The sequence below is a fragment of the Anomalospiza imberbis genome, chromosome 4 (assembly GCF_031753505.1).
Source record: "Anomalospiza imberbis isolate Cuckoo-Finch-1a 21T00152 chromosome 4, ASM3175350v1, whole genome shotgun sequence".
NCBI classification, from domain to species: domain Eukaryota; kingdom Metazoa; phylum Chordata; class Aves; order Passeriformes; family Viduidae; genus Anomalospiza; species Anomalospiza imberbis.
In genome coordinates, this window is record NC_089684.1 from 68815765 (window position 1) to 68841584 (window position 25820).

The window sequence follows — 25820 nt, forward strand, 5'->3', positions numbered from 1 at the left end:
CAAGGAGAGATAAAAAAACTTCCCAGCGTTTTTGTAGATATATCACTATTAATTTTTTTCTAAAAGAAGAAGTATAATTAATACAATATTAACAAAAAGAAATCTAAGAGAGTCAAGAACCCATTGAGTTCTGTGCCAGGAAGAAAAGAAAGGAAGGAAAGGAAGAAGAGGGAAAAGAAAGAGCACATACCCTCATGTCACTCAGTCCATCCAGCCTGTACGTCCTTCTGGAAAACCTCCAGGTGTGGGGGCTTGAACTCTGCAGGTTTGGCTTCAGTCACTGTGTCCTGATGCAGAGACCAGTCCGTGCTGCTGGTCCTCCAGCCTGGGGCTCCTTCTCTAGGCTGATACAGCAACAGAGAGGCCCAGAAGGAAATAATCTACAGAGTATTTCCTTCAAGGACTCTCCATCACAAACAGGCATTTTTTTGTAGTGTTATCAAGTGTTTGAAAGCCAAATATAAAAGGGGATGACTGCTTTACAAATTCCAACTTATTCCAAGGGGCCTTAGAGTCACTCCTAAACCACTTCATGCACACGTGTGTGAGCTTGAATCTCTCTTAACACATTGTTAATATTGTTAACAGTTTCAACTAATTACAGAAAAACATCGCCTTTCAGCACCATCATCCTAAAAGATCATTTCACTTTAGATTAAAAAAAAAAAATCATTATTTTAAAAAAAGCTCTAGGAGGATTGCAACTAAGAATTGAGCCCACAAGAGCAACTTTTCTTTTTACTGTCCTGCTTAAGCATTTAGGATTCCAAGCAAAACAAACGCAGGCAAAGATTTAATTTCTTAATTTGGACTTATCTTTTTGCGTGCCAACACGTTGTCTCTATACTCTGTGCTAGTAAAATGTGAGTAGATATAACACAGAGAATTATCTCACATTACAAAATTAACTTTTTTATTTCTAGAAAAAGTGGTGTTTTCATACAGTATTTTTTCTAATTTACCAGCTAGGACATGTTCCAGTCAGAGTGTTTGGAGGAATTTTGTTGGCTAATAGCTCACTTGCTCTCTCTTCTATACGGAGGAGAAGCTGTGTGAACAATTTGTCAGGTGAAATGAAACACTAGTTGGAAAGTTTTTTTCTGTAAAGGCACTCAAATGAAAGGTGACCAGCTGTCATTTAATTCTGTATTTTGTAGTCCATTTCACTTGGAATAGTGTCCACCTCTTTTGGGACTGCTGCCTTCAGGATCTCAGAAGGCGTTGTTGTGATTCTCCACGCAGTCCAGAACCCAAAACTATCGGAGAGCTTAGCAAAACATTAATGACACAAGTGGTCTATCTGAAAGCAGCATGGTGGTTTGCACAGTCTCATCCTAAAGCATTTTTGTTTCTGTCCACTGAAGCATGTGGAGTTCAGATGGAGCTGGATTGAGCTGTAACATCTGCTCTGAAACCACCTATTCTTGCCACTACCCTGACACTGAGAACATAACCTACCCTCTCTGAGAACATAAAAACATATTGCACCTTCCAGACTATTCTGCATTACTTACAATTTTACAAAATGTGTTTATTTGTGTTTGGGTTTTGTTGGTTTTTTTTTTTTCCCTACATTGTTCCTCTGCATACAAATTTTAAATGTCCATTTGTGTATTATGACACTTTACTTAAGGGCTTTATTTTGTGATCCCAAAACAAACTTAAATTTATCATCTGGTTAAGAAAACTGCTAAAGAGACAATAGAGAACAACATTTTATTCTCTCCTTTTCTGCAGAGTTGCTCCCTGGTCATGGCCCTCTCATTTGCTTTGCTCATAACTATCTGAAACTGGTCATCCGAATATGAGTCAGTTTTTAATGCCTCTCCTACTAGAAAGGCAATAAAGAGATATGGAGCAGGCTAAAAAGTACTGGGTATTGACTATTTTAAATATGAATATCCACAGAAGACTGTATTTATTTAATAGCACTATTGCTGCTGTGGCAGTAATAAAGGCTATTTAAGACTTTTCTAGGGAATGATTTTGTTTGTTCATCCCTTCACTTTGCCTCAGAATGACTGTTTCTTCTCCTCGACCCATTTTGCAAGAGATATTAAATAGCTTCAAGCATATTCCAGCAGAATCACTGATGCTTTGATTCTTATGTCCTTGATTTATCCTTTAGAATTCCCTGAGACCACTGGGATGCAACAAACAATTTGTAATTCTGTTTTTAGCCCTGTTAATGAGTTTGTGTTATCCAGTTAAACTAATGGTAAATTTTTGCCTTTTATCATCTTCTTCCATCAACTCTACCTGCTGAATGTGATGCCATGTCATGAGTTTAATCATGAGAGAAGGAAAACAAAGAGAAATATATGTGTGTGTGTGTGTGTGTATAAACAAATATATAAATATGAATGAACTAAAAAGACTCATCTGATTCTGTTCCTGCAAGTCTGGAGTCAGGCTGCGAGTGACATTTTTGCTGTCTAGAACCAAAAACATGATTCCTCATTACTCTGGATTCATTTTACTTTCAAAATTCAGCTCTCAGTTATCTGGTTTGGACTTAGCAATTTTTAGGTCATATTTCAGCCTTTTCACTTTCTTTGAAGACACAAGTTGAAGCAAATCCTAGGCTTTGAAGACAGAGTAAAACTGAGAATGTTGTTGCACTATTTCTCATTTATAGATGCTGCCCAATTGCTTGCCAGTACATATGTTTGTTTGGATTTCCTGTGATAAAGTTTATTTTTAATTTAAGGTCATTTTCTTCTACAGGAAGGGGAAAAAGGGGCACTGTGTGTTACTCCATGATGTCTTACACCTCTATGCATCTTTTTTCCAATTGCAAAATGAAGGTAGAAAACTTTTGTTCTTAGCTTTTGTGGTTTCATTCCCCCTGTAAAGATGTAGAATCACCTTCAGAGTAGAAGTCAGCTGGCAACTCAGACCCCTGCTGAGCATCCATAATATGGATATCAATCCTTGCAAAAGCTCAGAAGTTTGTGTTTGGCTTCTCACGGGCAAGTTTTATCAAAACAAAAGCCATGCTGGTATAGCTTGAGAAGAATATTCTATTAACAATAAATATATTCTGTGTTCCTAAGCTCCCTGCATAATAAATGGAGATGCACTTACCCTGTTCAACATCATTTGTGTTTGCAAGCAGCTCAAATATTCATCTTGCTTTGGGTTGCTAGAACTGGTGATATGAATAGTCAGTATCCAAATTGACAGTGAGCTCTTCTACCCCTTTTTCCTGTTGTCTGTGAGACACCCCTTTAACTGCCACTGCAGATGGAACTGAAATGTCTGATACTCAATAATAAAATCTTTGCCCTTGTTTGCATCTTGGATTAAATCAGCCCCAACAATTAATGATGAGATATGAATGAAATTGTTGCTCAAGTGCAGAGGAAATAGCTTTCTGCTGGAATTATTTACCTCACTTAGGGTGAAAATAAGGCAGCAGAGCAGGTCTGGAGGACTGAACATCTGGAAGGAGAGATGGGTATAAAGAATTTCTTACTCTTGTTCTGGCCCCCAGTGCACAGATGGATGCCATTGGTGTGTGACAACTGCATGAACAGGTGCACAGCCATTCTTTCTCAGGTCGTTTTTATCCCATTTAATTTTCACCATTACAGTCTTAATGTACTTTAGAAAATTGCAGGCAGGAGGCAGGAGGAAAAAGTGTGATTTTTTCTCCAAGAGAAATGAGACAGTCATGTAAGAAGTCTTAGAGGAATGAAGTAAAACTTTGAGGTAAAGTCCACTGAACAGGTCTCAGGAACCTGAACGTTTATTCTAATTTTTATACACCCATGCAAATATTTTAAATGAAAATATAAATTTACCTAATCTATTTTTTTTTCCTGGAAGGCACCATGTCCATGTAAAATTAGAGGGAATTCACTTTTTAGTTCAGTGAATGCTGGAGTAGTTTCATAAGTCTAAGTAGTTGTGATGTTTGTCTTATGCAGGGACTCAAATTCCTTTTGGACTGGACTTTATCTTTCTTCTCCTACTTCTGTGTGAACCAGCTGCCCTTAAACTGCACTTGCACTGATCAAGGCAGATCGGCCCTTGGTCTGTCCCATAGGGAAGGAGGTGGCAGATGGGGATGAATAGAGCTCTTTGTCTAATGTATAGTTTCTTCTTTAGCTGGGCATGTAGGCCCAAAAATGGAGAATAAATCAGGGAATTCTTTAAGAAGGGTTTAAAAGCTGCGTGAGGGGAGGGAAACTGCTCTGAGTACTTTCATTGTTCCTGCCCCCATTTGCAATCTAATGCCTAGTACCTAAATCTGTCTTAATTAAGGATGTTTCCACTGAGGTGGAGAATGGTTTCATCTGTATTTCCGTTAATCACACCACCATTAACTATTATAAAGATGTTTGCCTCAAACATATTAGTTTGGTTGGTTTCTATTTTTTTTTTTTTGCCCTGGAGGGGATTGTTCGCCCTCCATAGTGAGCAAACCACTAAGTGTGGAAGAATTAATATCTAGAAAAGTTATTTGGGATCTACTGTTATCTCTCTTAAAAACTTTTAAGCCTTTTACATGCTGTCAAGGGACCAAGAATCAGGAAGCGGTTTGATAAATGAACATGGCCAATGGAAAAAGCAAACAAACTAAAATAAATAAACAAAATTAATAGATTATTAATTGGCATTATTATGACATGCTGCATAAAACAGGCCATAGGGCTTCTCCTGAAATAACTCCTTTGTCTTGGTAATTAGCTACAACTGAATTTGGGAATTATTTTATATTTCTGTATTCAGATTTATTTTAATAATTGTGTGAATGAATCAACATCAACATTATCACAATTTTTTCATTATTACCTTCCTGAATAAAAATACAGATTTTATCCATCACCTACATGAAATTAGCTACAACTTTCATTCATTAAGCCTTGTCATTAAGGAAATGCCTTAAAAAGGATTGCAAGAGGCTTTCTGGTCCATCCTTCCTCTTCTTGGCAGAAGCAAACCCCAGAAGTTTTCCTTGCCTCAGGGCAGGATTGACTCTATCTAAAGCATTCTTAACTAGAGTTTGTCTAAACTGTTCTTGAAAGACAAAAATGATTCTGTGATGCATAATCTTCCCAGTAAATCTATGCCAGTACTTTACTTATCTTCAGAAAGCTTTTTCCTGAGGCCTAACTGAAGCTCTATTTCAGAAGTATAAGCCTCTTACTGCTTGTTCTATCCATAATGAAGAAGGAAAACAGATTAGTTCTTTTTTTTTTTTTCCAGGTGTCTCATGCAGTTAAAGACCTTGTGCCTGCTCTTCCCCTCACAATGATCACCTCTCATGTGCTAGAGTCAGATTTCCTGTAGTACAAATATTTACCAAGTTCTTAATTCTGTAATTATGATTCTGGTCTTCTTGGGAATCTCTCCATATTTCCAATGCATATGGCAAACCAGCAGATTTGATTCTATTATCCATAAAAGAATATGGCTCTAATTTTTACTGTTTTATATATATATATATATACACATATATATATAAATTTAACATATATACACCAATATTTATTGCTAACGTATACCTTTTGAATGAGAAAAAGACACTTAAATTGATTACATTAGCCAAAGACACCAAGCTCCCTTTTCTATAAATGAGGTTTGCCTTCATTGGGTGTAAGTAAAATCTAGTATTCAGAGAATTGAATTCAAAAATTCCTTCAGAAGAGGGATCTACTCTTCTATTTTGTCTCAGGAGAGTCATGAAAAGAAACGAGATCCAAGTTCTTATGAATTATTTCTTCGATGATATTGCAGGTCTGAAATTCGTTTCTTCCCCCACCGTGTAAGAAAAGCTTACACCAAGTTGCCATCAAGTTTTGAGAAGTGAGGACTACATTCTTCACTAAAAGCACCATACAGGTGGGGTTACAGTGGCTGAGAAGTGCCATAAATATCTGCCAAGTTCATTAAACAGGCCCACCCTCCAGCCCTTAATGTTTTTGTCATTCAACTTGAGTCATTACCAAGATGTGCTACATTTTCACTTCATGGTCCTACATGAGCTGGCAGAGGACTGACACATCTTTGGGAAGAGCTGTTTCTAAGGTGAGATAAACCTTATGTGATACTTTAAATAGTACTGCAAGAGGTGAAGGAGGGGGAGAGAAGGCTTTGGGAGTTCCTTCTTTAGACTGCTCTCAATTTTTTGAAGGTAACTTCAGAAGTTCTTGCAAGATTGTGGTCACGATCAAGGATTAGATTGAAGGCAGGGTCGCAGAAGGAGCAGGAATAGCAGGAAAAGAAGGTGTCTGAAGGTATTTGAATAAAGTAGGAGTGTTTTTGAGGAAGTATTCAAGTAAAGAACGATGTGAAGCATAGGAAGGAAAATGAAGTGTCTGTTCTATGAAGTATTTGAATCAAGAACAAAGATACATGTGATATTTGGAAGCTGCTATGGAAAAGAGCACTTGGATCATCCACAGAAGTTGGCATCTCCGTAACACCTCCAGAAAGAGCTATAAACATATTTCTTCTAACTTCCCCATGATACCTCATAGAGATCAGCTTACCTCAGGCCATCAAATATTTTCCCTCCCTGTATAACCTATGACCAATTTCAAACCAGCAGCTCAGTGTACTAATGTGTCAGAAGCTTAAAAGCTGCCTGAGAGGAGAGCATGAGAAATCAATGGCAGCTCAAGTTCCTGAAGTAGCAGGAGATTTGTTAGATGAAAATTCACAAGTGGAACATATCTTTTGCTGTGAACACCACATTTCAGGGTCAGATCCTGAACTGTCATATTTTCTGCTCACTGTTTCATCTCTTCCTACAGCTAAACCTTTCATCTAAACTTCCCTCTTAGGGACAGGCCTTATCTGCCAGCCTGCACTGTTTGAAACTGAATAGTTTTCTCCTTTTATTTCTATCCTCACCTTGATGATATTTATAGACTAAGACCATGTTGCCCCCCAGTTTTTACACTTCCAGACTCCATAAATTTAGCTCTCCCACCTTCATGTCTTATGATCTTCTAGTTCTTACACTGGTTTTGTATTTCCCTAGATTTTCTTGTGTTCATTTAGAACATCTGTTTCTTTTTTCATTCTTTAACCCAATTTGTTACAAATTATGATTATTATGAAGTTCTCAGTTATGAAGTCTCCTGAAATCTCTGTGCTGGGCACTGCTTCACACCTCCTTTACAGTTCATGTGTCTGTATTCATATCATGAAGTTTTACAAAAAGGTAAATAAATACAAGTTATTAGGATCTTTGCAAAGGATGTCAGATACAGATATTTCATCTGTATTACCCAGAAAACTGCAACCATTATCTAATAGTCTCTTCCAGCTTTAAATTCAGTGAAAGGTATCAAATCCCTTGCATGAAAACTCCCATGGTGAATGTAGCATTTTAGATATAATTTTTAAGCTTCAAATGTTGTGATAGAAAAGACTGGTCTTCCTCTTGCTTGTTTAATGATGTGTGAGAAGTTGATGAATTCTGGTAGTGAACCAGTTGATGATGCCACTTTAAAGTCTTAAACATTTATCTCAAAAAGTAATATTCCATTTTTATAATATTGTTCACCCCTGACTGAAATCTCACTGTCAGACCAAGAAAAATTGACTTGATACAAGACTTGGGAGGTTTTTCCAAACAAGTAAAGAAAACTTAAATTAAAAGAAGTTTAGTGTTGAACAAGTGTTTAATTAGCATTACATCTGAAAGTTTTAATTTTAAAAATATTCTTCACAAACTTAATAAATTTGAAACAGGAAGTTTCTAAACTCTGATTTATGAGATACATTTGGATCACAACCTGAGATTGAAACTGTGTGAATTAGACTACAATTTCATGTTTCTTTTATTTTCTGTGACACTTGACTGACTGTGAACAACCCAAGGGTTTGTATTAAAAGATTGTCTCCCTGCTGATAAAGATGATTGCTTAATGATAAATGCTGAGATCTGAAATACATGAACCACCACCTCACAAGGGTAATGCAAAAATGCCATCAGAAATGTCCTGCCCTAAGTGAGGAACAGTCCAGCAGGTCCCACACATGAAATCAATTCTAATACCCATAAAACAAACTTCTAGACTTCTGTCCATCAACAGATTTAAATGAAGTGGATTTTAAAGCCTAGTGAAGAGACTATAATGGGTAGGTGAAAAAGCAGTGTATGGCATGCTTGTTTTTTCCTGTTGTACTTCATGTCAGGAATTTTTGAGAGATGTCTGTGTACTTTTACCTGTGACCTTTACAATACTAGGAGTTGATTTATTAGAGCCAGGAAGTGCTATTATCACTATTTGTTGATGTAGAGCTGAGACTATTTAACTAGAACAAATAATAGCCAAGAAATTAAAATCATAGAATAATAGAGTCATGGAGTGGTTTGGGCTGGAAGAGAGCTTAAAGATCCTCTCATTCCAATCCTCTGCCATCGTCAGGGACGGCTTCCACTGGACCAGGTTACTCAGAGGCCAATCCAACCTGGCTTTGGACACTTCCAGGGATCCAGGGGCAGCCACAGCTTCTCTGGGCACCCTGTGCCAGGGCCTCCCCACCCTCACAGGGAAGAATTTCTCTTAAGGATAGAAGTTCACATACAGTCTTTCAAAAAGTGCCTCAAGTGTGCTATGCAGAAAAATCAGCTCAGGTCACTGCCCAGGACCTCAGTAACATATTTTGTGGTTTATCTTGGGCTCCTTTGGCTGTGCAAGGAATTCCCAATATTAGTATTGATGAGAGCAATGCTGCACTGTGAAAAAATGAGTATGAGGCAAACACTGAGTGTCTGGTTGAATACAGAAACCTGATGATTTGATTAAACCAGTCATTTGCTTATGGGATTTATTTTTATTTGTGTGGTAAATTCTGATATATGGCCTCTCAGCTTGACAAGGTTACTTTCCTAACGTTATTTTAGCCATAATGTATTCTGTCCTAAGAGTTTAGAATATGATTGAGAACTTCAAAGTGTAAACCCCTTGGAAGACAGTGAAGGGTGAAAGCACATGAAAAGGTGAAAATTGGTTCATGGATGAAGCCATGGACTCAGGAGTCCTGGTGCATTTCTACTTCTGGCACCTTTCTTTTCGACTCTGAGGATGACACTTACTTGTCTGTGCATCAGTGTCCTTTTGCAAATGGAAATAAAAATCCTCACATCAGTCAAATCCTTCTTCCTTTCCCTTCCATATTACAAAAACATTAGAGGAGGACAATATTTGAAGATGTGTTTGTGCCTTACTCATCACAGAGAGTCCTTCAAACACTTCTGTAATGCAAGTGCAAATGAATAAATACATCCACCTCCTCTTTCTGGGAGGGATCTTAATTACAACCTTTTTCAGGAACCTCTGTGTTTTTCATTGGTGTGAGTACAATCAGGCTTTAAGGACAGGAAAAGAGAAAGAAAATAAGGACACTTTAGAAACAGCCATTGAAAACTGTAAGTGGTGTTAGAGGAAGGCATCTTTACTTAGGAAACTTGAGTGAAAAGAAGCTTTTGACGAGAAAAGGACTTCAACAGCATATTTTGATTTCTCCTTCTGCTTTTGGTAGCACTTTTTCATAAGAGTTTAATTACCAGGTTGATTAGAAGGAAGGGATTTGTGTTCGTAAATGGCACTTATAAAAATCATCTTTTTCTTTTTGGTCTCTGAATGAAAGATGGTCTCTGATGCCGGCTTAACTGTGAGTAATTGAATAAAAGAGCAAAATATACTACCTGGTAATGGAATCATTATGGTCTACAGAACACACATATAAAATCAGCTGAAATGTATTTCTTCTGCTCAACAAAACCAAAGAGGCATCTACAGAGGGATGTTTTTATTAATTATGAAAATGGCATATTAACACTCTGTAGAGCAGTGTTATAATCAATGTTCAGGAGTCAGCAATTATGTGCAGTTGCTCTTTAGCAATGTACATTCTCCTGTAAAGGACTCTCTCCGAGAGTTTCAGTCTTTAAAGCAGCTTTCGTTATTCAAATAGAGAAAGTCCCCTCTACATCAGATGGGATGCATTTACTGCTGAAAATTACACACCATTTTTTTGCATGAAACAGAGGCAGCAGGTTAGGAAGCAGCAGAGCAGCTGATGGGAGGAACACAGGTGCCTCCTTACTCCAAACATGTACAGTAAGTCCAGCACTCTTGGAGCTAACTCTGAGTTTGTGAGGTAACAGTGACACAACCAGAGCAGCCCAGATCATTGCAAATTCATGAAGGTTGCAGAAAACTGAATCATATAGCTTTTTCTGTATCCATACATTGTTATCTTTATACTCAGCTAAAGGCAGCAAGAGGAAAACACATTCCTTTTTCTTTCTGCTGTGCAACCCACACCTACTGTTTCTTTAAATGACTATATGACATAGTGACATCTATGAAAATCGCCAAATCAGAGTCCAAAACCTAGTTTGGATTGATAAACTGACTTATATTTTGCCTTATGGTCGATGCTTTCTCATTACCTTGCTGTTTTCTTTCACTAAATGGGTTTTGTGAGTAAGTGTTTTCCCCTGTTGGGAACAATGTGATATTGTTAGAGCCTTTGATCTATTTTGTCTTCAGCTTTGCATTTCTCTGCTTTCTGATTGCCTGGTTTTGTGTGCACTGCTGGGTCTTCTCTCATCATTGCCTGTCTTGGATATTGTCTTATTCTTTACATTTCTTCATCTTCCTCTTCCCCCTTCTAATATTCAAACGGTGTCTGTAATGTTATTCAGTTAATATCCTCCTTCTCACGGTGCCAGAATTTCCACTTCTTAGGAAAACAATGGCTCCCTTCTGCAGGCAACCACTGGTTTCAAGTGCACAAAACATAAATTCAGCTTTCAGCACAGTACAGATACTTTCTTCTGCTGCTGTGGGGCAGCTGCTGTAATATCACCTTACATAGCAGAATTTACCTGAGTCTGTCCAGTGATGGACATGCAACAGATAATTTTATTTCATTTTTTGGAAGTGTCCCCAGGCAATTCTACCAGCTGCAGCAGGACAAGAATAAGAATATGGACCGTCCAGGGAGTGTCCCTCTTCTCCTTTCACTTATGAGTATGTGCTGCCTCTCTTGCACAGCTTTGTTTCCCAGCCAGTGAGTTGCTGAGATGAAGAATCATAGTGGTGGCTCATGGGGAGTAGCAGTTTAGGGAAGACATGGGTTGGAGAGACAATATTGTGATTCAGAATGTGAAAAAACACAGAATTTTTTTTTTTTTTTTTTTTTTTTTTTTTTTTTTTTTTTTTTTTGCTTAGTTCTTCTTGGAAATGCCTACTCCAAGATATGTCTGCATACCAACAGGATTTGGAAAAGAAAAGAGGCAGCAGCAATGAGAGATCAAGGGCTGACAAGGGAAGCTGAACATGCTCAAGACAGTGGGGTGCTGCAAGAGTTGGCCACTGTCATTGGGAGAAAGTTCTCCCTCCTCTATGAAGAAAAGAGCGGTCAGAGGAGAAAATATCAATGTTGAACTCACTTTACTCAAACAGTGAAGAAAGAAATGTGAAAGAGAAGAAGGTGATTAAAAACAGTAAACAGCATTTCCAAGGACAGTCCAGGCTTGTTTATCCTGATCTCCTTGTGTGGCTGGAAATATGAACAAAGATCTTCATGCCATGTTTGTATGCACATGTTTTATGGCTGTATTTGTAGTCCTGTACAGCTGAGATGACTGTGAAGTCACATGCTGGAAAATGAGCTGCGTGAAAGTTGAATTTAGGTTACCTTTGAAGGCTTGTTTGTGTTGGTGAATTCATTTTGCTTGTTGCTGCCTTAGACCTGGCTGGAGTTTTGACCTGTGTGTTTAGCGTTTGCTAAAATGTTAGTCAAAGTGTACCTGGTAGAAACTGTGACCAACAGCTGAGTGGGCTAAGATATTAATGAAGCAGGAAGAACAGGAGAGGGAGAGAATAAAGCAAATATCTTTATGGGGTATCAGGTGTGTCTGTGACCATGGAATACGTCCTTGTGAATGTCCCAGGAAAATTACAGATGTAACACTACTACAGAACTGTACTGATCAATGAATGCAAGAGAAGTCAGAGATGTCATGCATTCAGTTTTGTGCTGAGGACTGTCAGTCTCTGTAGTGATGAGTGAGTGACTCTTTCCATCTGTCCAAGCATTGCATTGGCTCATTTTCCTGTGGGCTCCCTGTGGTGCCCCATGGACACAAAGGTACCATGAGAAAATTTAATTCAAAGTGCCCAAAATAATAGAGAGTGTGTGTTGCAGTTGGGCAGCCAAGTTCCTTTCTGTGTGACATCAGAGCTGCTGTGGAGCTTGAGGGCACGGGGTTGTTCTGGGCATAAAGGTGGCTGAGTAGATTTTGGAGACAACCTAACCTGTTACAGTCAATATCCATACTCTTCTTGGGCGAGAATGTGCAGAAAAACATTTTGTCTGCTGTGTCTAGGTTTAATCTTGAAGAAAAGTAGCTGGTTTCCCAAGGAAATTAGCATGTGCCCAGCCAGGTACATCAGGATCAGGAGACAAGAACTCAAGAAAGAAATGCAAAGTTCCCCACTCACAGTCGATGCACAGCTCTGAGCATATCTTTTAGAGGAAAACAGATTTGAACTTTGCCCATTTTTCTATTACATGTGGAAAACACTGCTAATAAAAATAATTTGTCTCAAATTTATTTTCTGAGATCAGCAAATCACCAGAACACTTCAGTTAATACCGAATGAATTCAGAATTTTTTTCTTTGGGCAAAAAGCACAATTTAATTCTCTTTAAGTTTATCAAAAAAAGTATTCATAGAATCAAAGAATGGTTTGTGTTGGAAGGCAGTAGAATATCATTTACCTGCAGGACCCCTTATTACAGCACAGCCAGGTATTCTCAGTTGTGCCACCAAAGTCATGCCCTTGTCAAGTCCTCTAAAGGCAGGATGCCACATTGTTGTCATGGCAATATCCAGAAGCATGGATGAATGAAGGAATGCAAATCTGGATGTTCATGCAAGACTGAGTTACACATTGTTGCTGAGTTAAATCAGTTGCTAATTTAGCAAGGCAAGTGCAATAGGTGGGGGATTCTGCTCTGCGTGTTGTGAATTATGGATTGACATTTCTTAGAGTTTCACCCCTGCCCATGTTTGTATTTAATTGGAATTCCCCACAGGTGTGACTGCAGTCAGTGTAGCCTGTGGGACCTTGCTGAAGTGCCAAATTTAATTATGGCTTAATGTGACCGTGTCATAAGTTTCTACATCTGTCAGACAACTTGCTTCCTTCCTTACTGCTTCTGCTGTTTTTAAAGCTTTCTAAATTGTCTTTGCTTTGCTGCAGAATATGTTCAGAATTTTTATATCCCTAATAGAGAAAAGAGGTAGCATTTCATTGAAATCAGCAGCGCAACTGGCCTACATTGATTCAGTGGCACTTACTATTTAGATAATAATTTAAGAGACCTTGCTGTAGTTTATGAAGGAAATATTTATCAGAATCCTTAATTAATGGCTGATGAAAATGATGTGCCCAAGGCTAATAGCACTTGCTCATAACAGAAAAAAAACAAGCCTCATTTAATTTAGCTTGAGCCAGAGTCACTGGTCCCTAGGATATACTGCATGTAATCTAATTATTTTAAACCTTCCTTTATAGTGCAGTGTACTTTACTTAAAACTAGAGCCATATTTGTTAATGAATATGAGGGGGTTTTATTCTCTATTTATCTGAGTACCATCCCCAATTCATTGCAAATATATTCACAAGAGTTTTCCTTGTACAGCGTTTGTTACTATTGTATTGACCCCCTTTAGTATCAGCACATTACAGTAGAACATTATGAAGTATCATCTGGTGATAAGGATTCTTCCATTTCCTTGTTCATCGCAGTCCTGTCCAACAGATGTCATATAATCATCCATTTTACACAAGTTTTCCATGTGCAAGTCAGGTACCAAACTCATAAAAAAGCAATCTAGGCTCTTTTCATAACATTGCCAGAGATGGGATTATTTGGATTGATAGGGCGGATTTATTCCATTCTAAAATAAATATATGAAGTATGTAGCTCTATAATTTCATGGCTGAAGCTTGATCTGAATAATTCCATATGTTGACTTTGATATTTTAATCATGTGTATATGGACATGATCAATAGCATTAGCAACATATCAAACTCAGAGAGGGTGACAGGCCATTGAGAGGAATCTCATGCTGATATCAAAGTGGGTGAATTTCTCTCAGGAAGAGCATATATTTTCCCCTGAATTGTAGAAAGAGGCTGAGAATACAGCTAAAAGAAAATACTTCAGGTGGTCAGAGGGGAACACTGCTGTGAGTGTCTAGAATGAAAAGGGAGACTCTGGAGTAAGGAAATATGGAATATTTTCTCACTGTCTTTACATGATTTATTGCATCCTGAGGGTTCTATTAAAACTTTATATACCGATGCCATCTCACTTTCACTCTTATTTAGAATTTCCATAGATACATTCTTTTTTTTTCTCTCCACAATTTTGTCCAAGGCAGAATTAATGGCTTTTGTACATTTTCTGGAATTTCTGGATGTCCTCCCCATCAGATACTGTGATCAGAGTGAGGGAGCTCTGCAAATTGTTGATTTAGCTGCTACAAATGCAGCGCAAAAGAAAGAGAGAATCCCCAAACATTCCCTGTCAGAGATTAGCCAAAGTGGAAATGCTGCAGGATTTTGAGCTAACCTTGCTCCTTCTTAGGTGGGAACTGGAAAAAGCAGTTCTAGGTCCTGGCTGACACGCCCTCGCTTTTTGGTGCTCTTGCAGCAGGCAAGTTAAATTTGTGTCAGTGTACACCTGTTCTTCCTTTCCTTTCAGCTGTCCATTAGAGATTACCTCCCCAGTTACCTCTTCCAGCACAAAAAAAAAAAAGTTCTCCATGCAAACATATTAATGGAGAGATGAATAATACTCTGGGAACTCCTGGGAACTGCCTACCCCAACCCTCCCACCATGTGTCTTCCAGAATCCTCTGCCATGAGAAAATCCTTGGACATCTGATCAGATATGCAATATCTCTGCCCACTTTACAATTTTACAAATACCTCATTTTTATTGTTTGTTTGGTTGGTTTGGTCTGGTTTGGTTTGGTTTTGGTAGAGATTTTTTGTTTATTTCTTATGGGGCTTGGGGTTTTGTTTCTTTGTTTTTGTTTTTGTTTTTGTTTTTGTGTTTTTTTTTTTTTTTTTTTTTTTTTGTGGTTGTTTTTTCCCCTTTGTTTTTTATTAAAACTATTGGGTTTGATAATATTTCCTATGTTCAGCTGAACAGAAGAAGTAATAATAATAACAATAATACCTCTGGTATCCCTCAGGGCTTAATCTGTTAATTCCTTGAAGTTTGCATTCTGAAAGCCCTTTTCACCCTCACTTTTTTGAGTCATCATTGTTTCTGTTGGAACTTTTGGGTCACAGTGACAACACAGGAGCTGCCTTCCCAGTCAGTGAAAACATTCCTGGCCAAAATATTTGAGGCAATCACTTTGCTCACATGCAGATGATGCATCACAGGTAAACAATCCCCATTTTTGTTAGCTTTATCTCCTGTGGGCTGTTCACAGAGATGAAATATCAAGCAGTAGAGACATGCAAAAACAAAAATAAGTGTCTTCCTCTGTTGGGTTTTGTCTGTCAGTGGTTACAGTAGGTGTGGTTTAACTGAGGCTGGCCCAAGGCTGTGTAAGGTCTGTCTGGTTAAGCCTGCATGTTTGCCTTAATCTTAGAAGAAGCTTTAACTGAATTGTGGAATGTCTTCCCTTTCTACTCACAGGCTGTGGAATTTAGCCAAGAATTGGCTTTTTTTTTTTTTTGTGGCCTGAAGCCAATTTCCCAAATTCCTAAAACTAGCTCCTTCCTGAAAGATTATCACAGCTACTCTGAGGAAGCTTACTCTGTACAAAGGGAGCAGAGACATTCAAATCCCTAGTCCTGTGCTAACCACCCAAGACCAGGGACAACACGGATGTGCTGAACTGCTCTGAAATCTCTGTATTTGCAACTTTCACCAGATTAAGCAAAGGGATTTAGTGCCAGATCCAGTGAGATGTTAATGTGGCTCACAGATGTCAGGCCTAACTTGCCTGTTGCAGCCAGGCACTTGGTGAAGTTGTCTGTTTAGCGTTGGGAAGCTGGGGTGTTTCTCTGTCAGATATATATCCTTTGATACTTCGCATTTCACCAGACAATAGTGTGTGTTCTGCATGCATGAGGGTTCCTTTGGAAACTTCCTTCTTGCATGATATGTGACATTCTGCTGGGAGTGTCAGGCAAGGTTTTTGTCAGGAAAACTTTCTGATCCAAGTGGTACTTCTGGCTTACCACACAGGGCCAAACCTCTCCTGCTTAGAGTGTGTTGGATGGAGGAATTAATGTGCTTTTTCACTTCCCTGCCCCATATTTCTTGACTGGCATTTAGAAGGCACTTCTACCCCATTCCAGTTCCTTTTCCGTTGTATATGCAATAGTAGTGCACACAGTAGCAGTGTAGCTACTTTTTCAGAAATCGTAACGGTTCTGCAGATCCACTGGAGTCCTCAAGTAACAAGTGAACACAATTAGAGCAGAAGTAGGTGGGAATACCTTGGACTACATTTGAAATTAGGATTAATTTTTCAGTAGAAATCTGTTGATGATAGTTCCTACTGAGAAAAATGTGGTTCTATTGGTAAATTGACCTTGCTTGTTAATAGTTTTGGTATATTAATCACCTTTGTGATTAAAAGCATAAGTTTCTCTCACTGTATCTTTTAGTTAAAATGAGAGTTTAAATGGGAACTATATTCAAATTAAAAGGTAAAATGTTTAATCCCTAGACAAGCTACCAAGGTAAAGGCAGATCCTCTATATCCTGATAATATTTCTATCCAGCACATTTGGATATAAAAACCATTAAAAAAACCCATATATAATAAACCAGGACACCAGGTTTCATTGTGTTCAGGAATACATTTTAAACACACAGAGCATTTCCTCGCTGAGTTCAAAAGTGGCACAAGGGTGAAGCACAAGTGTTGTAACATATAAGTAATCAAAGTAAATTTTAAAATTATTTCTTATGGCCTGTATATCCCAGGAGGCACAAGAACTCCTGACAGTATGTGTATACCCATTCCAAAAACATTCATACAGAATTATGTGGTTATAAATTGATAAATAAAACATCCTAGTCTCTGGTTGGTCTTTTTTGCAAAACTCAACTTCATGTTGTGATTCTGTGTCATTCTACACAGACCTTCCTTTTGTAACAAAGTGTTAAAAACTTAATTCGGATATATATTTTAAATGTATTTTCATATTTATCTCATCACATACCCTTGTTAGTACTCATCACACATAATGACACATGCCACAGTTCAGCATTGTACTTAAGAATGTGTTGAATTTGAAACACTCTGAGTGTCCCAAAACAGATGAGAATGAACTTGAATTTCATGCAGAATCAGGATCATAATCATGTTTACATTAAATGCAGTTATGCTTTCACCTCTTCTGCAGCACAGGCATTAATCATCCATGAAATCTTTCTGTTTCCCTCAGAAAATGATTTTGCGTAAGTGCCTTGCATCAATTCATGATCTCGCTGCTTCCTCATAAATTCAGGGCAATTTCTTTGATCAGTAATAGCTTCTTCACACAGCTCCTGCCTTCTGTTTAACTAAGATCCATTACCTTTGCAAAGGGGCTGCTTGGTTGGCCAATTTATTTTCATATTCTTTGCAGCCTTTTCATGTTTTTAAACTTGAGTCCATCCTTACCACTCATCTGCATTTAAACATTTTCACTTGATTTGTGCTATATCATTTCTGGCTGGAAAATGTTGCAGCACATGCAGCTTGTATGTATAGATACTTGTGAATATTTTAATTTTTGCCACGTATTTGATAACTGAAGGGTTTTAACTTGTTTTGTAAAAACTTCTCTTGTAAAATGTTGGTTTTTTGGTGGCTCCCATGAGTAGCAGTTTGTTTTGATTGCTTTACCTTACATTTACATAGTATTTGAGGAATCAGAATTAAAATTGAGAATGACTAGCTGATGTCACCAGATTAACCAGCTGCAATGTGGAAATGCTCTTGATGGCAGCGCACACATGAACATGACCTTTGATGTTTGCTGTAATATATAGATACATATTTGAAAGCAGCAAGAATTAGAACTATGGTCCTCATTTGGGGAAGCAGTTGAACAGTCCTTCTCTGGACATCTGTCTCTCAAGCATTAATTCCTACACATCAGCAAGAGAAGCCATTTAGACAAAACCGTAAATTGGATGGAATATTCCTTTTCCATAAGTGCCATAACTCCAAGTGCCTCCTTGATGGAGTTATATATAGAGAGCTTCCCACCACTTCTACTTTTGCGTGAACAGAAGAAAAAATAGAAATTAGTAATCACCCTCTTCAGGATGGGGTTAAGAGTTTGCCCAGAGAAAAAGATTTCTAACAAAATCTGTTTGACTGCAAGTCAGAAGGAATAGAATTTGATGTTACTGCAAAAAAATTACTACAAGCCTTGCTGCTTTATTTTTCTCTTAAAAAATGTCCTCATTAACGCCACTGTCACTAAGATACATGGCATGCAAATCTCAGCTTTATATCTATATGAAATATTTATATGCAGAATGTTTTCCTCCCATTTTATTTAGAGGTACTTAGCTAATCATCAGTATATCTATGCCTGTGTGTAGCATGGTGCCCCTCCCAGCTCCAGGTTGGTGGAAGTTTGGTATTGAAAGGTTGGCTCCGGTGCTGTTCCAGTAGTTGTGATCAGCCAAAGCACCAGAGTGATTGTATAACCCTCAGAACATCTTTCCTACTGCCTGAAAATTCACTTCTTCATCTCCCATTTCCCTCCTGAGGCAGCTCTCAGGAAGGTCATTGTAAAATATTCAGTCTGAGCAACACAGGATTTATTCTGGCCGCAATGCAAAGACACAGAATCACTCAGACAGCCTCAGACCAATTAATTTGACCTGGTTTTCATCTTTCTGCATAACTAAGATTAAAAAAAATATATATACTTATATATATATAGGAATGTTAATGTTAGCTACTGATTATATGGTAAGTGAAAATACTCAGAACTATGAATATGAAAACTAGCCATCTTCATGATAAATTAAAAGAGCAAAAATTACCATTTAAGGTTTCACCCAAGAAAGAGGAAAAGATAAGAATAGTAATGAGGAACCAACCAACCAAACAAAGAAGAATGGTCAAAAAAATGGCAGTCACATATATAATGAGAAAAATTCACCAGCTAAAGCCTCAAGAACTACAGAGAATTCTGGGGGGAAAAAAGTCTCAGTCTGGAGGGACACCATATACAAATCTGCAATATGAAGTTACTGGGTGTTTAAAATCAAATTTATTGTAACTATTAATATCTTCTTGTCTGGTGTCTGTTTTAAAAAAATTAACTATGTATGCGTTTTTGATGGTCTAACCACACTCTTTCCTGTAATTAATGTGTTGAATCCACTCCACACATTGAGTATAATTTTTATTTGCATTTCATCTTTCAGTTGGAAAGAGAGTTTGGCTGACATTAATTGATGTTTTCAGAGACTCATATATTCTGTTTTCTTTTGAAAAACATAGGCTCTAGAGAGATACTTTTAGAGAGATACTTTTGAGTTGAAACAGTGACAAGCACAAAAAGGAGTGGAAGGTGGGATTTAAGCCGTTAAACTGAATGAATTTTTGCTACAAATCAAGTTCTTTATTTGGCAGAGGCAGCATTAGTTCAAGTAAAGGTGCAGGAGTTCTTACTTCAGCTCCTGCTTTTCATACAGATGCCTGCAATCTCCTCAGCAAATTTAACTACTCTGTGCCTCAATTTTCCTCTATAAAATGTTTATTAGTTATACTCTGCATGCATGCATGCAATATTTACAAACGTAAGTAGAGTAGATGCATATATATGCAAATACATACATGCAAATCGTGGATTTCAGCACAACTGATGGAATTCAGTGACCGAGTGAATGTTGCTGTGCATTTTTACAGGGTGTTTCATGTTACTGTGTGTGGCAAAACATGTTGGAACAGGGGAAGTTCCTGTTTGACAGGGAGGCAAGTCTTCACCTTGAAGATTTAACGCTGTAAAAGGGCCCCAAAAGTTCACAGCTTACAGGTTTGGGATTTGAACTCAGACATTTCTTGTTCAACTTTGGATAATTGGTTTCCCTTTTGTGTATTGTACCTGCATTTAAAATATTCTCATTCTAGTTAATGAAAATTCTCTGCTTCACCATCTTTTGAATGAGTCAGGTCTTCCCTGGACACAGCACTGCACAAGGATAGAGGGAATCACAAAATCAAGTTTCCAGCCTCCTGCAGCAAAATGCTACTCCATGCTCAAGGTAAAGCAATCAAGCTCTGAGGACAGTGCAAATGTGACATCTTTCTCAATTCCAGTTTGAAATGACAGGCTACATTTTAACATGTGTGAGAATTGGATTTGTAAGGAATTCTAAAAACTGACTGAAAGCTCACACAGTCTTGTACATGTGTATGCAAACACTGAGATAAGGTGTGCTGACTTAGGAAGGCCATGGAATAGAGATGACATGGTTGTGAGAGAGATTGAACTAGAAACAAGTTTCAACAAGTTTCAAAATACGGCCTTGCAAAAAGACCAGATATTTTAGAGAATTAGAGCCGTGAAAGATGCATTGTGGCAGGACCACGTGGGATAAAAATATAGGTGATAGGTATTAGAAGTATTAGCAGCATTGTGTGGCAAAAGCTAGAAGGCTGAAAAACATTTATAAGGTATTGTAACCAGGAAATAGGTTGGCTTCTGATAGAATGGTGTTGAGTTTTACATCTCTTATGTCTCACCCTTCATCGAGACTGATAATGGAATAAAATCTTCTAAAACATAATAATGGAATAAAATCTTCTCTAAATCTTTTAGAGACAGTTGCCATGTCTCTAAAAAGTTGGGAAAACCAGCAAACATATACTTATATTTCAAAAGGTGGAGGAAAACAAACTTTGTTTAAGAGTGTGGATGTGATGGAGGATGCTAAAAAATCCCATTTGTTTGATACCCTATAAGAATTTTTTGTTAGCCAAAATTGGTACCTAAGTGATGTTTCAGTTCAACAACTTTTAATTTAGCTAAACTTGATCAGCAGACTGAAAAATTATTCCCCACCCACACTCTCTAATCTGGTGTCTTCACCATGCAAGGACTGATTGTAGAGCTCATCACTGAAATGCTTTGTCTCTCTGCTGGATCATCACCTGGTAGTGGCTGTTACGGGTTTGCATGTCACAGGCATTTAAAATCTTGACTCACGTTCAAGATCCTGAACAAGCAGCTTGGGCTAATCAATAGTGAAACATTTCAAATGCTTGTTTCTGCTCGCTGTAATAGCCATGGTAGTTGTAGGAAGAAAGTCAGACCTGACCTTTTTAATGGATTATTCACTGTAGCAGAAGGAATAGGACAGCCTCGAAATGGGTCACCATAGATTTCACATTTGCACAATTTCACTAAAATGTATGTATTCATTAACTGAAGGGGAGAATGTGGGGATTTAATAGCAATAACATATATTTAAAGAACTTTCCAATGCCATCTAAATCCTGGCCAAATTACTTTGAAAGTCTAGAGTTTAATATTAAAAATTTATTATGCTGCTACCTAAATTCAAAATAAAGCAGTAAGATAAAAATTAAGTGAACTCATAAAATACTGTAATACTAATTAATGTGCACTCTACTATTTAAATCTGTAAGTCTCCATGATTTCATACTATTTGTGCTGGAGATGGTTTGATATTCTCATGGTAGGAAAAAAGAAGTATAAAATATAAGCATTTTGAATATGATTGCTAACAAGGCAATAGCAAAACTTCAGGTGAAATATAACATCTGGGAAAATACATAGAAAGATGTAGATATAAATGCAAGTTTCAATATAATATTCCTCCATATCTTGGAGAAAATCATGCTGATAAAACTGGAGATAGTGGATGATGTGGGAGAATTGCTCCAGGATGAGACACTAAACAAATTGGAACAACGTATTTAAGCAGAAATATTCTAATTGCTTACTGCAGTTTTATGTTATTGGAAAGTGTCTGGTCATTTCAGCACCAGACTTAGCACATAAAATTTTATTGAGGGTTTTTATACAGCTGGTGTTAAAAAGGAAGAGAATTTATTGAAACCAATGAAGTATACTCCTCTGGATGGCTTTTTTCCCCCTCATATACACCAGTTTTACATCATTGTAATTCCTCAGGTGTCAGCAGGGTTACTCTTGATTTCCACTGGGATAAAAGAAGGAAGACTCCTGACCCTCCCTTCCTGTGTTTTTATGCAGCTGCAGAATTCTTGCTCTTTAAAAGCCATGATGGAGAAGAACAGTGAAGGGCTTTTGGTTTATTACTTTATTCACACATTAAAACATGTTCACATTTTATGGACTTTGCTGGGTTTTTTGTTAGGAGCATTGAGTATCTAAACCAGTTGATCGCATTCTTTGACTTTGAACTGAGTCCCTCCTAGAGTAAGAAAAAAAATGTAATGTGCATGTTTTAGCACCATGCTGAAAATGCAGAATAGGTCTTTCAAGCTGTGGATGGTTTAGTTGTTTCGTTATATATTTAACTGAATTAATTTGTTTGTGCCTTAGTATCAAGCTGTGATACGAATTTAATATTTAACAACAAGCATTCAGAGACCTTGTTGGAGGCTGTCATGGATGGAGTGACGCACTTCACTCCCAAGAGAGAAGTAGCAACGTGTTTATTGATAGAAAACAGTGATTTAACAAAGTTTGATAATAAATTAGACAGTGTTTTAGCAAGGTGTAATGGCAAGGTACACTGGATTATTCACTGCATAGAGGACAGGGTGAGACAACACAGTCAGGGAAACTCCGCCATTGAGTCACGAGGTTCAGAAAGGATGTTCTTGCTTTCTGAACACCTTCTTAGTGAGGAGTTTAGATTTAGCTGGATCCAGACTTAGTCCCAGACTTGTCCAGTTCTTTATGTATAAAGAATTATACGTCCACAATCAATCCTATATTTACTTAGCTAAGATTTCAAAGTTAGCCATTAACAAAAATTTGTTACAGCAAGGAATCTCTCAGCCTCAAGGAGTAACCTTGAGAGGTGTCTCAACTCAAGGGCTGATCCTGCTGTGCAGGAGACATCCATGAGCCCTGGGGTGTCCATTGTTTATGGAGTGAGATGATTCCCTTGCAGTCATATTTGCGTACCAGCCTTGTTTCAGTCACTGATTGCTCAACCAGCCCTCAGCTTTTCAGCAACGTTTATGGCCCTTAGCTACAGAGTCCAGCTTCTTCTCAGAGTCCAGCTTAGGCCTGATGCAGCCACCACCACTGCTGGCTGTTGCTAAAGAAGAAAAGGACATGGGGAAAGTATCTCAAAAGCATCTAAGGACAGGGGTTCCACACCATTTTAACTCTGTCAGACCAGTGCTTCACTCTAGTGACCAGTGGATTTAAAGTAAACAAGTACAACATCTTGCTTTATCCACAAGACTAAAGTTGTTCCTTTTATCTTTTCAGTTCTCTGCATGTTTCTTATATTTGAAAACCAGTGCTATGTGTCCTGAAATTCTTTTCTTCGGGGACTCAGTAAAAACTTCCCTAAGTCATGTTTTCTAGTTCTTCAGTTACTCTTGTTGAGGCCCTCTGAATTCTCCATCATTCTGGAAGTACAGTCAGCTGAACTGAGTGTCTCATGCTGAGTTTAGCAGCTCTTGAAAGCCAGAAGGGATATTCACTTTTCATGCCAATACCCATGATCATAAAACATAAGACCATCCCCAAGAGTCACAAGGGGCACTTTCCCTTGTTGAATTGACATGGTTGGTGATTGCCCAGCCCTGTCCTTTGTTCAGGTCTCTCTGCAGAGCCTCCCTGCCTTTGAGGGAGTCAGCAGCTCCTCCCAGTTCTGTATCATCTCTGAACTTGCTCAGTGTCCCATCCAGGTCATTTATGAAGATGATGAAGAGCACAGGGGCAAGGGTAGAGCCCTGCAGAACCCACTAGTGACAGGTGGCCAGTCTGATGTCACCCCGCTCACTATAATTATCCCTTTGTGCCCAACCCATGAGCCAGTTTCTCACCCATCCTATGATGTGTTTATCCATCAGAATTTTGGATATTCTGCCCATAACTATCCTGTGAGAGACAGAATTCAAATGCTGGATTCTCAGTACCCAGGAAAAGACATTTAATTTTCCCACCCTCTGCTCACACAACGTCATGAAAAAGAATAGTGGTATCAGTTTGCATTTATACACATTCCTGCAATTCCAGATTATCACATTCATCAAATTAATATTCTATATTTATAGATCTACCAAGGAAACAATCAGCAGTGGGGAAGCCCAAACCTCACCATACTGAGGGCTGCATTAGCAGTTTGCCAAGAGCCTAAGGCTTGCACAGAATTTGCACATTACATGTACATGATGTGTTTAATCAAACAAACATGCATAACTGTATTTTCCTCTGCTGCTGCTTTCCTGAAAGCTGAATGTTAACTATTAGGGTTTCCCAGCTTTTTTCCTTCCCTTCCCTGCTCTGCATGTACAAGCTCTCAAAACCAAAGGTACACTTTGGAGGATGGAAGGAGGCAAATGCTGATGTTCTGAGCACTGTCTGAGATAGAAAACTCAGATCCTGTTGCTCAGTGTAAACTTCACTTGGTGACTTTGACAATTCAGCTGACCTGTCTGTAAAAATGTGACAGGTATTTGTTTCCTGTGGCTATCTTGAGCCAAATTAACCCAACAATGTGTATAGTTTTAAAATTATTTTTATTGATTAAAATGGCAAATTGTGGTGGGTTTGCTAATTCTAGATATTGCGTCTCCTCATGTTGTCAAATTAATTTCTGCTTTTGATTCTCCTTCTATCCTCAATGAATTTGTTGCCCTTTAAGATGCAATGTGACACTAAAATGCAGCCTTAAGTAACAGAACATTTGAAAGGATGAAAAGTAGAATCCAAGAGCAGTTCATCTAATCTGCCCTGGACACACACACAGAGTGGATAAATCATTCTGGGGAGATGCATGGCTTTCTCTACCATAGTTACAAAGCTGGGTTACAGTACTAGATTAGACAGGTGGATTAGATGTGTAGAAACCAATTCTGACTTGGAAAGTCTCTGGGCTGAAGCAGTTGGCACCTGACAACACACTGCTGTATTTCCTTGCAGTGATTCCTTTTAGGAGCCCATTTTTGTCCATTGAGAAGAGACAAGTTCCTGTACTAGGCGAAACATCTTTAGTCTTTATTAACTTTTAGATGGCAGAATCTTTATTAACTTTTAGATGGCAGAAATTAGCAGATACAAGCTGGACATTTAGCTGGGAATACCAAAGAAGAGAACTGAAGTTTTAGCCAAACTAGTTCTACCAGGAACCAATCCTTTTTGTTACCTAATGTTTCAGTGGAATGCCTTGGATGAGAAGAGAAAAATAATATTTAATAATTGTGTGCCAAAAGGCTTGTACTTGCTAAGTTCAAATCTACTTGAAAGTGATTTGCATCTCATAAAATTCTTCTGCTCCATGTGAAGGAGATTCACTAAGTGTGCTACGTATAACAGCTCTCGTGTGACTTTGTACTGCACATTGAAACAGCAATCCCTGACTACTATTCCACTAATTTTCCATCTTTTCCAGGGAAAATTCCATCTTTAACCAGTCTTTTTTATTCAAGAGACACTCCTTACTCTCACATTTAAATAAGCAGCAGCTATCTAATTACGTGCAAACGTCAGCCATCTACAATGACACAATTCACAAATAAGCATCACTGCGCAGCATTGTGGGCTGCTCATTCTGATGTTGCAGAGCACTCTGAAAACTACCCACACAT